The 12,720-nt window shown below is 46.0% G+C and overlaps 1 protein-coding gene across 2 annotated transcripts in view; it reads right to left on the bottom strand.

The window, feature by feature from the left end:
• HPSE2 (heparanase 2 (inactive)) overlaps window positions 1-12,720 on the bottom strand; it is a 564,230-nt gene that overhangs the window by 228,585 nt on the left and 322,925 nt on the right. The window lies entirely within an intron of this gene.

Raw genomic sequence — 12,720 nt, 5'->3', positions numbered from 1 at the left:
ATTATCCACTGTAACATTACTGATATGCAGAGAAAGAATCTTTTCTTTTTTTAAGATAACCTATATTAAAACAATGAGCACATTGTATAGAAGGCCGAACATATATTTCTGATAAATTGTGAAAAAAAAAAATAAGCACAACAGAACATTTTATATCATTTTAAACCTACAGTGGGTACGAAAGTATTAACAGAAGCATACAGTCTATATCACGTGAAGTCATTATTTCCCTCTACTCCTCTCTGGTCAGACCTCATCTGGAATATTGTGTCCAGTTTTGGGCATCACATTTTAAAAAAGACATCAACAAACTGGAGCAAGTTCAGAAAAGAGCGACCAGAATGATGACCGGTCTGCAAACCCTGTCTTATGAGGAAAGGTTGCAGGATTTGGGAATGTTTAGTTTGCAAAAGAGAAGACTGAGAGGAGACTTAATAGCTGTCTACAAATATCTCAAGGGCTTTCACATTGTAGAAGGATCAACTTTATTCTCATTTGCACAAGGAAAGACTAGAAGCAATGGGATGAAACTGAATGGGAGGAGACACAGATTAGATATTCGAAAAAACTTTTTGACAGTTAGTGATCAATGAGTGGAACAGGCTGCCACGAGAAGTGATGAGTTCTCCTTCAATGGAAGTCTTCAAACAGAGGCTGGACAGACATCTGACTGGGATGATTTAGCGAATCCTGCTTTGAGCAGGGGGTTGGACCAGATGGCCCAGGAGGTCCCTTCCAACTCTACGATTCTATGATTCTATGATTCTAAATTCAGAAAAGTTGATTTTTGTTCTCATTAATGTACACTCTGCACCCCATCTTGACTGAAACAAAACAGAAATGTACAAATTTTTGCAAGTTTATTAAAAAGAAAAACTGAAATATCACATGGTCATAAGTATTCAGACCCTTTTCTCAGACACTCATATTTAAGACACATGCTGTCCATTTCCTTGTGATCCTCCTTGAGATGGTTCTACTGCTTTATTGGAGACCAGCTGTGTTTAATTAAACTGATAGGACTTGATTTGTAAAGGCACACACCTGTCTATATAAGAACTCACAGCTCACAGTGCATGTCAGACCAAATGAGAATCATGAGGTCAAAGGAACTGGCCAAGGAGCCTCCATAATCCTCAAGTGGAAGAAGTTTGGGACCACCAGAAGTCTTCCAAGACCTGGCCGTCCAGCCAAACTGAGCAATAGTGGGAGAAGAGCCTTGGTGAGAGAGGTAAAGAAGAACCCCAAGATCACTGTGGCTGAGCTCCACAGATGCAGTAGGGAGATGGGAGAAAGTTCCACAAATTCAACTATCACTGCAGCCCTCACCAGTCAGGCTCAACAGAAGCCTCTCCTCAGTGCCAGACATATGAAAGCCTGCATAGAGTTTGCTAAAAAACACATGAAGGACTCCCAGACTATGAGAAATAAGATTCTCTATCACCAAAAAGTTCTAAGAGATATGTGTGGAGAAAACCAAGCACTGCTCATGGCCGGCCCAATACAATCCCAACAGTGAAACATGGTGGAGGCAGCATCATGCTATGGGGGTGTTTTTCAGCTGCAGGGACAGGACGACTGGTTCCAGTTGAAGGAAACATGAATGCGGCCAAGCACAGAGATATCCTGGATGAAAACCTCTTCCAGAGTGCTCTGGACCTCAGACTAGGCCGGAGGTTCACCTTCCAACAAGGCAATGACCCTAAGCACACAGCTAAAATAACAAATGAGTGGCTTCAGAACAACTCTGTGACCATTCTTGGCTGGGCCAGCCAGAGCCCTGACCTAAACCCAATTTAGCATCTCTGTAGAGCCCTGAAAATGGCTGTACACCAACGCTCACCATCCAACCTGACGGAACTGGAGAGGATTTGCAAGGCAGCATGGCAGAGGATCACCAAATCCAGGTGTGAAAAACTTATTGCTTCATTCCCAAGAAGACTCATGGCTGTACTAGCTCAAAAGGGTGCTTCTACTCAATACTGAGCAAAGGGGCTGAATACTTATGACCATGTGATATTTCAGTTTTTCTTTTTTAATAAATTTGCAAAAATTTGCAAAAATTTCTGTTTTTTTTCAGTCAAGATAGAGTGCAGAGTGTACGTTAATGAGAGAAAAATGAACTTTTTTGAATTTACTAAATGGCTGCAGTGAAACAAAAAGTGAAACATTTAAAGGGTTACTTTCTGTACCCACTGTACATTTGTTCCTTATAGAATAGCGACACCTTTGGGTGGCATTTATGCACTTATATTACTTAACTACAGTGGCATGTGAAAGTTTGGGCACCTCTGGTCAGAATTACTGTTATTGTGAACAGTTAAGCAAGTTGAAGATTAAATTATCTCTAAAAAGCCTAAAGTTTAAGCTGACACATTTCCTTTGTATTTTAAGCAAGCAAAATTATATATGTATAATTTATTTATTTATTTTATTTTTTTCATGCTTTACATTTTAAAAATTACGAAAATGAAAATGGGCCGATGCAAAAGTTTGTGCACCCTGCATGATTAGCAACTAGTAGCACCCCTTTTGCAAGTATCACAGCTTGTAAATGCTTTTTGCCAGCCAAGAGTCTTTCAATTCTTTCTGAGGGATTTTCATCTATTCATCCTTCCAGTTCTGTGATACTCCTGGGTGGTCTTGCACGTATGGCTATTTTGAGGTCTAGACACAGATTTTCAAAGATGTTCAGATCAGGGGACTGTGAGGGCCATTGTAAACCTTCAGCTTGTGCCTTTTGAGGTCGTCTATTGTGGATTTTGACTTGTGTGTAGGATTATTATCTGTTTATAGAAGCCATCCTCTTTTCAACTTCAGAAGGGTAACAAAGAGTCTGAAAAAGTCATATGGTGCAACATTTTAACAAATAATTTTAAACCCAACATGCATGCGCTTAAATAGAAAAACAAGTTGCCACCATATCCTTTGAAAATTTGCTATCACCAGACGTAAATGTGAAGAATCATCTCACTTGTCCGAGTGCACGGCAAATTACTCCAGTAATATCAACACCAACAGTCCAAACGATAGTCAGCACTCACATCTTCTTAAAAGAATTGCTTTATTGATCGAGTAGTATAAAAGGCACAAAAAATGGTTGAACACAACAGTACAAAAATTAAAAAGGCAGAAAAGAAACATCCGCTGCGAGATACTATTGGCACCGTAAAGAGTGCGGTATAGAATGTGACTCTTATAGATGTATAGAAGGTGAATATCTTACTGAAATCCCTCTTCAGTGTAGCAGATTGTCAAACTGGAAATAAATGGATGGAGTCCAGATCCCAGGAACAGGTGTCTGCTGGCCGGTGAACATTGCGGTTATTTTTCTTGGTCTAAAGCCCCAATCTTTCTTTTCACATAAAAGAGGACTAACAGAATGAACGGCATTCTCATCTATAACCTTTCCTGCCCCACTGGTGTGAAGCAAAACAACCTGACAGATGTGGAGGTGATATTTCACGACGTTTACATACTATTCAGAGCTCAAAAGAATTACACTTCCATATCATTAAATGCTGCCTTAAGAGAAATAGGAATTCCATATTATTGCATTTATCAATCAGTTAAAGGATAAAGGATCCACCAAAGACTTTTATGGCAGGACTCATATAGACAAGCTCCTTCTAGCCCAAACCAGTTTTGGAGTCCTTGACTACGCCCCATTTTTTGGAGCACTTCGTCCTTGCCCAGTGATTGTGAGACTCTTTATTTGTGGCATATTATATTTATTTATGGTAACTTCAAGGTTATTCATTTTGCCACGTATAATAAAAATGGATGATGCTCGTACTACACTCTGATCAGAATAATTGGGAAAATCGGATGTGTGAATGAGCTCTAACTTTTAGTTAATGGGCGAGGAAGGAGTGTGTAATCGGGTATGGTATGCCGAGAAAGGTGAGACGTGAAAGAGGAATATGGCTTCCCCTACACATCTTCTCTAACACCAAAAAAATCACAACATTCTTTGGAATAAAATAATACTTATTAAGTATTTGATGTTATTATTGGGAAATATAGGTAAATTTTAATTTGGTAGGCAGGAGGGGTAATCGAATCCAATTTCCTTGTCCATGTCAAAGTCTTCTGAAGTGATGTGGGAGAATTTCAAAACACGCAATACAAAAAAAGGATACCAAAAACAGTAGACATGGAAGACAATGGTCACGACATTCATCACGGATAAATTGACTTTAATAGGGCCCTATAGTTTGGGGATTCCACCCTGTTCTTCCAAGGGCGATTACTTTAAGGGTGTGTGCACACGTTGCAGATTTTGCTGCGGATCCGCAGCGGTTTTGGTCCTGCGCATCCGCAGCAGTTTGCATGCGGTTTACAGTAGCATGTAAACCTATGGAAAACCAAATCCGCTGTGCACATGGTGCGGAAAAATCCACGCAGATTTGCTGCGGTTTATTTTCCGCAGCATGTCACCTTTCTTTTGCGGTTCCGCTGTTGCAGTTCAGTTTCCCTCCCGGGACATAAAATCTCTCTCTCTCTCCAATAGATTCTGCATCAATTCCGCTGGACAAAGTATAGGAATCCGCAAGGAAAACTGCATGCATTTAACGCTTCGGTTTCTGCCAAGCGATGCGGATTTTTCTGCAGAAAAAATCCGCAGCATGTGCACACACCCTAACATGCATTGTACTGAAAAACGGGAAAAAATTTTTTAAGGGCAGTGAAACCGCAAATTCAATTCCATATTTGTTTTTTGGGGGTTGTTTTTACAGTTTTCATTGTGCAGTTAAAATGACATAGCAATGTGATTCTTCAGGTCAGTACCATTATGATAATACCAAACTAGAGTTGAGCGACTTTTGGTTTTTTAGGGTCGCGTTTCGTTTCGTGAAACCCGACTTTTCCAAAAGTCGGGTCGAGCAAGATCGTCCGATTATAGGGAAAAGTCGGGGTCGTCCCGAAACACGAAACCCAATGTAAGTCAATGGGGAATAAAAGTCGGCAGTGAGAGGAGGACAGGAAACACACCTACAGTGCCCATTTGAATGCCAAAAGCATCAATTCTTCTTACTTAAGCTTGTCAACCTTAATTAACTTCATAATACAAGTTACGCACTGAAAAATGGGGGCTATTTGGCTGAAGTTGTGGGGGGGTAGGGCTGGCTCCAGGTTTTCATGTGCCCTGGGCGAAAGAGCGCCCCTTTAACACATACCACAACTCATCATGCTCCGATACGGCAGAGAAATAGCGGTATAGTACAATGAAAAATACCTCACTTTTTACATCTCATGACGAGGCCCATCTATTTCTCCATACAGAATCATTGGTCCCATATAATGTTTGAAACAGTATATGATGAGCTCCACATAATGCTACAGTATATGTTGGTCCCCATGGATGAAGCTCCACTGTCTTATGGGCCCAAATAATGCTCCAAACATAATGGGCCCCATTTCTAATGCTCTAGTGTATAATGGGCCCTGTAAATGCTGCTCCAGTGTCTGATGTCCACCTTTGGAATGTTCCAGTGTATGGCTGTCCCAACATTGAAAACAATCAAATAAGTCTCCTCGCTAGGGAATCCCTGTACTTGTCTGGACTCCTCGTCGTCCCCATCTTCCATCTCACTGCACAGTATTTCAACTTTGCAAGTGCTGTGATGCTGAGCAAGCAGGGGGGGGCCCACTCGTTGGCGACGGCACTGGCACAGGGCCCCTGATAGTACCGTGGTGTGTCTGATGGCGGGTGGGCCGAACCTGCACTTTCATCTGCAGCTTCCTCTTTGTCACCGTGTAAGATGGAACTGTATATGGGAAGGGTAACCTGAGTTTCATCAGGGTCAGATTCAGGCCGTGTAGCGTGCGAGGGGAATGTAGTGGTCTGGGTCAATGTACCAGCAGATTCATCGAGCAGTGGCTGGGCATCAGTGCACTTGTGTCGCCCCCAGGAGTACGGTCGCCACAGTGGCATTACCTTCTTCCTAGGGAGTGTGATGTCATGCTTGGGAGCAACGAATGATCTTTCTAGCAGGTTAACTGATTGGGCGGCGTTATTCCCACGAGTCATGACCCTCCAAACAGCGTTCATGAAGGCAAAGTGTTTGTTTTACGTGGGCAGTATGGTTGCAAAGCTGAACCTTAAAGGAATGTCCAGAAGGGCACCACCAGGAGTGGAGCCTACGGTTAAATTCGACTCCACCTGGGAAACCTCAACCATGCCAGCTACAGAACAGATGCACACATTGCAAGCTTAATTCCGTTAACGAACGAGACTCCGTCATGCCCCACGGTCCGAGTCCGGCTTACTAGAGGGACACGTGAGGCTCTGGCACATGAGATTGGCCAATAACTGGTGTGTCATGCCATTACATGTCCGTGGCTGCATGTGCGCTACACTGAAAAGGCCAGCGTTTGTCGCTTACAGGTGCAGATAACCCGCTGAACAACGTTAGTGATGGGGATCACTGATGACAATTATTACCCGCGAACAATGATTTCCCAGTAAGTGCAGGTCAACCGCAGTTCCGGAATTAGGCCTAACCGTCATTCCTGAAAAAATGAAAAACTTACGTGTGCAAACCACAGGTGCTGTAGCTTGCTTAACAGCTCGCCAGCCGTTCTCACGCCCAGTATGGATTGCACGTGATTGCACAAAGGTTAGAAAGAGTACCGTATCCCCGGATAACATGTATGGATAGCGTACACATTCAAAATATATGTCTATACATCAGGAGGCAGGCTCAGACGGTGTTAGGCCCAGTATGGATTGCACGTGATTGCACAAAGGTTAGAAAGGGTACCGTATCCCCGGATAACATGTATGAATAGCGTACACATTCAAAATATATGTCTGTACATCAGGAGGCAGGCTCAGACGGTGTTAGGCCCAGTATGGATTGCACGTGATTGCACAAAGGTTAGAAAGGGTACCGTATCCCCGGATAACATGTATGGATAGCGTACACATTCAAAATATATGTCTGTACATCAGGAGGCAGGCTCAGACGGTGTTAGGCCCAGTATGGATTGCACGTGATTGCACAAAGGTTAGAAAGGGTACCGTATCCCCGGATAACATGTATGGATAGCGTACACATTCAAAATATATGTCTATACATCAGGAGGCAGGCTCAGACGGTGTTAGGCCCAGTATGGATTGCACGTGATTGCACAAAGGTTAGAAAGGGTACCGTATCCCCGGATAACATGTATGGATAACGTACACATTCAAAATATATGTCTGTACATCAGGAGGCAGGCTCAGACGGTGTTAGGCCCAGTATGGATTGCACGTGATTGCACAAAGGTTAGAAAGGGTACCGTATCCCCGGATAACATGTATGAATAGCGTACACATTCAAAATATATGTCTGTACATCAGGAGGCAGGCTCAGACGGTGTTAGGCCCAGTATGGATTGCACGTGATTGCACAAAGGTTAGAAAGGGTACCGTATCCCCGGATAACATGTATGGATAGCGTACACATTCAAAATATATGTCTGTACATCAGGAGGCAGGCTCAGACGGTGTTAGGCCCAGTATGGATTGCACGTGATTGCACAAAGGTTAGAAAGGGTACCGTATCCCCGGATAACATGTATGAATAGCGTACACATTCAAAATATATGTCTGTACATCAGGAGGCAGGCTCAGACGGTGTTAGGCCCAGTATGGACTGCACGTGATTGCACAAAGGTTAGAAAGGGTACCGTATCCCCGGATAACATGTATGGATAGCGTACACATTCAAAATATATGTCTGTACATCAGGAGGCAGGCTCAGACGGTGTTAGGCCCAGTATGGATTGCACGTGATTGCACAAAGGTTAGAAAGGGTACCGTATCCCCGGATAACATGTATGAATAGCGTACACATTCAAAATATATGTCTGTACATCAGAAGGCAGGCTCAGACGGTGTTAGGCCCAGTATGGATTGCACGTGATTGCACAAAGGTTAGAAAGGGAACCGTATCCCCGGATAACATGTATGAATAGCGTACACATTCAAAATATATGTCTGTACATCAGGAGGCAGGCTCAGACGGTGTTAGGCCCAGTATGGATTGCACATGATTGCACAAAGGTTAGAAAGGGTACCGTATCCCCGGATAACATGTATGGATAGCGTACACATTCAAAATATATGTCTGTACATCAGGAGGCAGGCTCAGACGGTGTCAGGCACAGTATGGATTTGACGGCCCAGATTACACAGCGGAGGAGCAGGGAGAGGTAAAGATTGCAAATGCTGGGGCCCTGCCCAAGCAAGGGGGGCCCACTCGTGGGCGTCGGTACTGGCACTGGGCCCCTCATAGTACGGCGGTGTGTCTGACGGCGGGTGTGCACCACCACCGTCAGAGACACTTGATTGCACTATGAGGGACCCTGTGCCAGTGCCCGCGCCCAAGAGTCGGCCTACCCACCTGTCCAGGGCAACGGCACTCGCACGGTGTCGTGCGCTAGGTGGTGACCCCGGCCATGGGGGGGAGGCAGCACAGTTAGGGAGTTTTAGAAAGTGGCATATGTTGATGTTGGACATTCAGCTGATGCAAAAGGCGAAATAGGTCAAGTCCCAGGAAGAGGTGGACCAAAGCAAGCCATTTTTCTGTCACCCTATGTGTCATCAGGGGAAGGTGGGACAAAATCCTTGGAAACCCATGCATGGTTCATTTTAATGAAGGTTAGATCATCCACATTTTGGGTTGACAGACGGGTCCTTTTTTCTGTCAGGATTGATCCAGCTGCACTGAAGACTCTTTCCGATAGCACACTTGCAGCTGGGCAAGCGAGCTCCTGTAAGGCATATTGGGCCAATTCAGGCCAGGTGTCCAGTTTAGCGGCCCAATAGTCAAAGGGGAATGACCTGTGTGGGAGAACATCGATATGGGAGGAAAAGTAGTTTGTAACCATAGTTGACAACTGCTGTCTCCTGTCACTTTCCATCGATGCAGTATTACCAGTTGTGTGAGCGGTATTTGAAAAATCAGTCCACAACATTGTCATGAAACCCCTGTCTCCAACGCCACTTCTGCTGTGTGCACCACGAACACCTCTGCCAAGCTGCCCCCGGCCCGTACGGCTCGTGTGAGAACCATCACCGCTGCTGTGTGCTGGGAATGCCTCAAGCAACCGATTTACCAGAGTTGCTTGTTTATTAGCCAATATTAGGTCAAGGTTCTCCTGTGGCATGATGTTTTGTAATTTGCCTTTATAGCGTGGATCCAGGATGCTGGCCAACCAGTAGTCGTCATCGTTCATCATTTTGGCAATGCGTGGGTCCCTTTTTAGGATCTGCAAGGCATAATGTGGGCCAATGTTCCCGGTGTCAATGATGCACTGCGAGTGCTGGTTGGAGGAGCACTTTCTGGCAAATCCACATCCCTCCAGTCACGCACAAACCCTGTACCAGACCTTGCCACGCCAACATTTTCACTTGCCCCACGAGATGCATCCTCCTCCCCTAAGTAATCATCCCCATCACCATCCTCCTCCTCCTCCTCCTCTTCTTCCTCCACCTCGTCCAGGAGAGGTCCCTGAGCAGACAATGGCTGAATGTCATCAAGGATTCCCTCCTCCTCTTCCTCCTCATCAACATTGGCTGCAGACGCCTGCTCCTTAAGGTGCGTCAAAGTTTGCATGAGCAGACGCATAAGTGGGATGCTCATGCTTAGGATGGCGTCGTCTGCGCTTACCAGCCGTGTGCATTCCTCAAAACACTGAAGGACTTTACAGAGGTCTTTCAGCTTCGACCACTGCACACCTGTCAACTCCATGTCTGCTCTCAAAGTGCCTGTCCGTGTATCCTCCCACAAATGCATTATGGCCTGGCTCTGCTCGCACAGCCGCTCCACCATGTGCAGGGTGGAGTTCCACCTTGTTGCAATGTCGATAATGAGGCGGTGGTTGGGAAGGTGGAGCAATCGCTGCAGCTTCTGCATACGAACGGAGTGTACAGGCGACCGGCGGATGTGCGCGCACAGTCTTCGCACCTTCTGAAGCAGGGCTGTTAACTCCGGATAATTTTTGAGGAAGCACTGCACCACCAGGTTCAAGGTGTGAGCCAAGCAAGGTATATGGCTGAGTTTTGAAAGGGCTATGGCTGCCACAAAATTGCGGCCGTTATCACTAACTACCTTGCCTGCCTCAAGATGTACACTGCCCAGCCATGACTCAGTGTGTCGCTTCAAGTACTCGGCCAGCACCTCGGCGGTGTGTCTGTTGCCCAAACACATCATCTGCAACACAGCCTGCTGACACTTTCCACTAGCTGCTCGATAGGGGGACACATCGTGTGCAACAGTGGCAGCTGCAGATGGAGTGCTCGTACGACTGCGCTCTGTGGACGAGCTTTCGCTTCTGGAGGAGGAGGAGGAGGAGGGTCGAACGCCTACAGCCAACTGTTTCCTATACCGTGGGCTAGGCAGCACTGTCCCACCACCGCTGTCCCCTGTGGACCCTGCATCCACCACATTAACCCAGTGCGCAGTGATGGACACGTAACGGCCCTGGCCATGCCGACTGGACCATGCATCAGTTGTGAGGTGCACCTTTCCGCTCACTGACTGCTTGAGTGCATGGACAATGCGGTCTTTCACATGATGGTGGAGGGCTGGGATGGCTTTGCGAGAGAAGAAGTGGCGACTGGGTAGGTCATAGCGTGGTACTGCATAGGCCATGAGTTCGTGGAAAGCTGCGCTTTCCACCAACCGAAAGGGCATCATCTCAAACGAGATTAGTTTGGCAATGTGGGCGTTCAAACCCAGTGTACGCGGATGAGAGACTGAGTACTTTCTTGACCTACTCATAGTGTCTGGGAGGGTGAGCTGGACTTGAGAGCTGCATATGGTGGAAGTAGCGGTGGACAGGGCGGACTGAGAGAGGGTTGATGATGGTGATGGAGTTGGTGTTCTTTCTGATGGCCTAGAATCAGTCTTTCGTTGATATAACAGTGGGATTCCCTGACTGCTGTGGCCTTGCAACGACACCTCAACATTTGCTGCTGTGCTAACCGGTGGGCTTACAGTGAGGGAAACAATGTAGCGTTGCTGACTACCTTCGCTGTGATCAGTTGCACATGTGGCACTTGAGGTTTGGTGTTGTGTCCACGCTTGCAAGTGCATGCTGGTTAAATGTCTAAGCATGCAACTGGTATTCAAATTTTTCAGATTTTTCCCTCGGCTAAAGGTCTTTGCGCACTTCTTACAGATAACCTTGGCCTGATCATGAGGATTTTGTTCAAAAAAGTGCCACACTGCACTCTTCCTACTTTGGCAGACATTTTGCGGCCTAGCACGCTGTGATCTTTTGACCCTCTGGACAAGCTGTCCAGCAACTCTTTTGATGTTTGGAACCTGTCTTTGGAGTGCTCCGGGCCTGCCAGATAACAGCTGTTGCGATGTCGATGTCTGCTGTGGATGCTCCTCATCTGAGCTATTGGAAGCAGCACCCTCTTCCCCCAATGGATGCCAATCTGGGTCAACAACTGGGTCATCTATCACCTCCTCTTCTATGTCATGTGCACCTTCCTCTGTGTCACCGTGTATGGTGGTATAGTGTGCGGGAAGGGGCACCTGAGTCTCATCAGGGTCAGAATCTGGCTCTGTACACTGCGAGGACAATGTAGTGCTCTGAGTGAATGTACCAGCAGAATCATCCATCAGCGGCTGTGCATCAGTGCACTCCATGTCAGATTCATCTTGGCCTGGGTAATTCACCATTTCACTTGATAATCCAGGCATGGTATGTGAAAACAGCTCCATGGAGTAATCAGTAGTATGGCCTGCGTCATCCTTCAATCTTGGTTGGGGTGAAGGACACAAGGAAAGGTGTGGTTCATGAACATGAGCCTCCAATGACGACTCAGTGCTTTTACTTTTTACAACTGAAGAAGAGGAGGCGATAGAGCTGGAGGCTGAGTCAGCAATGTAAGACAAAAGTTTTCCTGATGCTCTGGCTTTAAAAGCGGTTTGCCAACTCCTAGAAAACTAAGCGTTCGAGGCCTTATGTAGCCAGACGATGACGCAGGCTCAACACCTCCTGCATTCGATCCTATTTTGCTCTTGCCACTACCATCAGATCCACCACCAACACCATCATTACCAGCTGCCAACCTCTGCCCAATTCCACGGCCTCTTCCACCAGCCTTCCTCATTTTTGGTAGAAATGTAGACAAAATCCAACAAACTATATAGTAATGTAAAACAAGGTACAAGGTGTCTATAGGACAGGGGAGATTTTGAATTTCTGCAGACACTTGTGGACAGTGGACACTTTTGGATTGTGTGAGGCCCACTGATATCTGAGCGCTATGTCACAGGCTCGATGGCACAGCTGTGACAAAAGTGACGAGAGGATAAGGGAGATTTTGAATTTCTGCAGACACTTGTGGACACTGGACACTTTTGGATTGTGTGAGGCCCAATGAATATCTGAGCGCTATGTGACAGGCTCGATGGCACAGCTGTGACCAAAGTGACTAGAGGATAAAGGAGATTTTGAATTTCTGCACACACTTGTGGACACTGGACACTTTTGGATTGTGTGAGGCCCAATGAATATCTGAGCGCTATGTGACAGGCTCGATGGCACAGCTGTGACCAAAGTGACTAGAGGATAAATGAGATTTTGAATTTCTGCACACACTTGTGGACACTGGACACTTTTGGATTGTGTGAGGCCCAGTGAATATCTGAGCGCTATGTGACAGGCTCGATGGCACAGCTGTGACCAAAGTGACTAGAGGATAAAGGA

This window comes from Dendrobates tinctorius, unplaced genomic scaffold (assembly GCF_039654945.1).
Source record: "Dendrobates tinctorius isolate UK_male_01 unplaced genomic scaffold, ASM3965494v1 ptg000196l, whole genome shotgun sequence".
NCBI lineage: Eukaryota > Metazoa > Chordata > Amphibia > Anura > Dendrobatidae > Dendrobates > Dendrobates tinctorius.
Note: the sequence above shows the minus strand (reverse complement) of the source record. Positions and strands in the feature narration are given on the sequence as shown.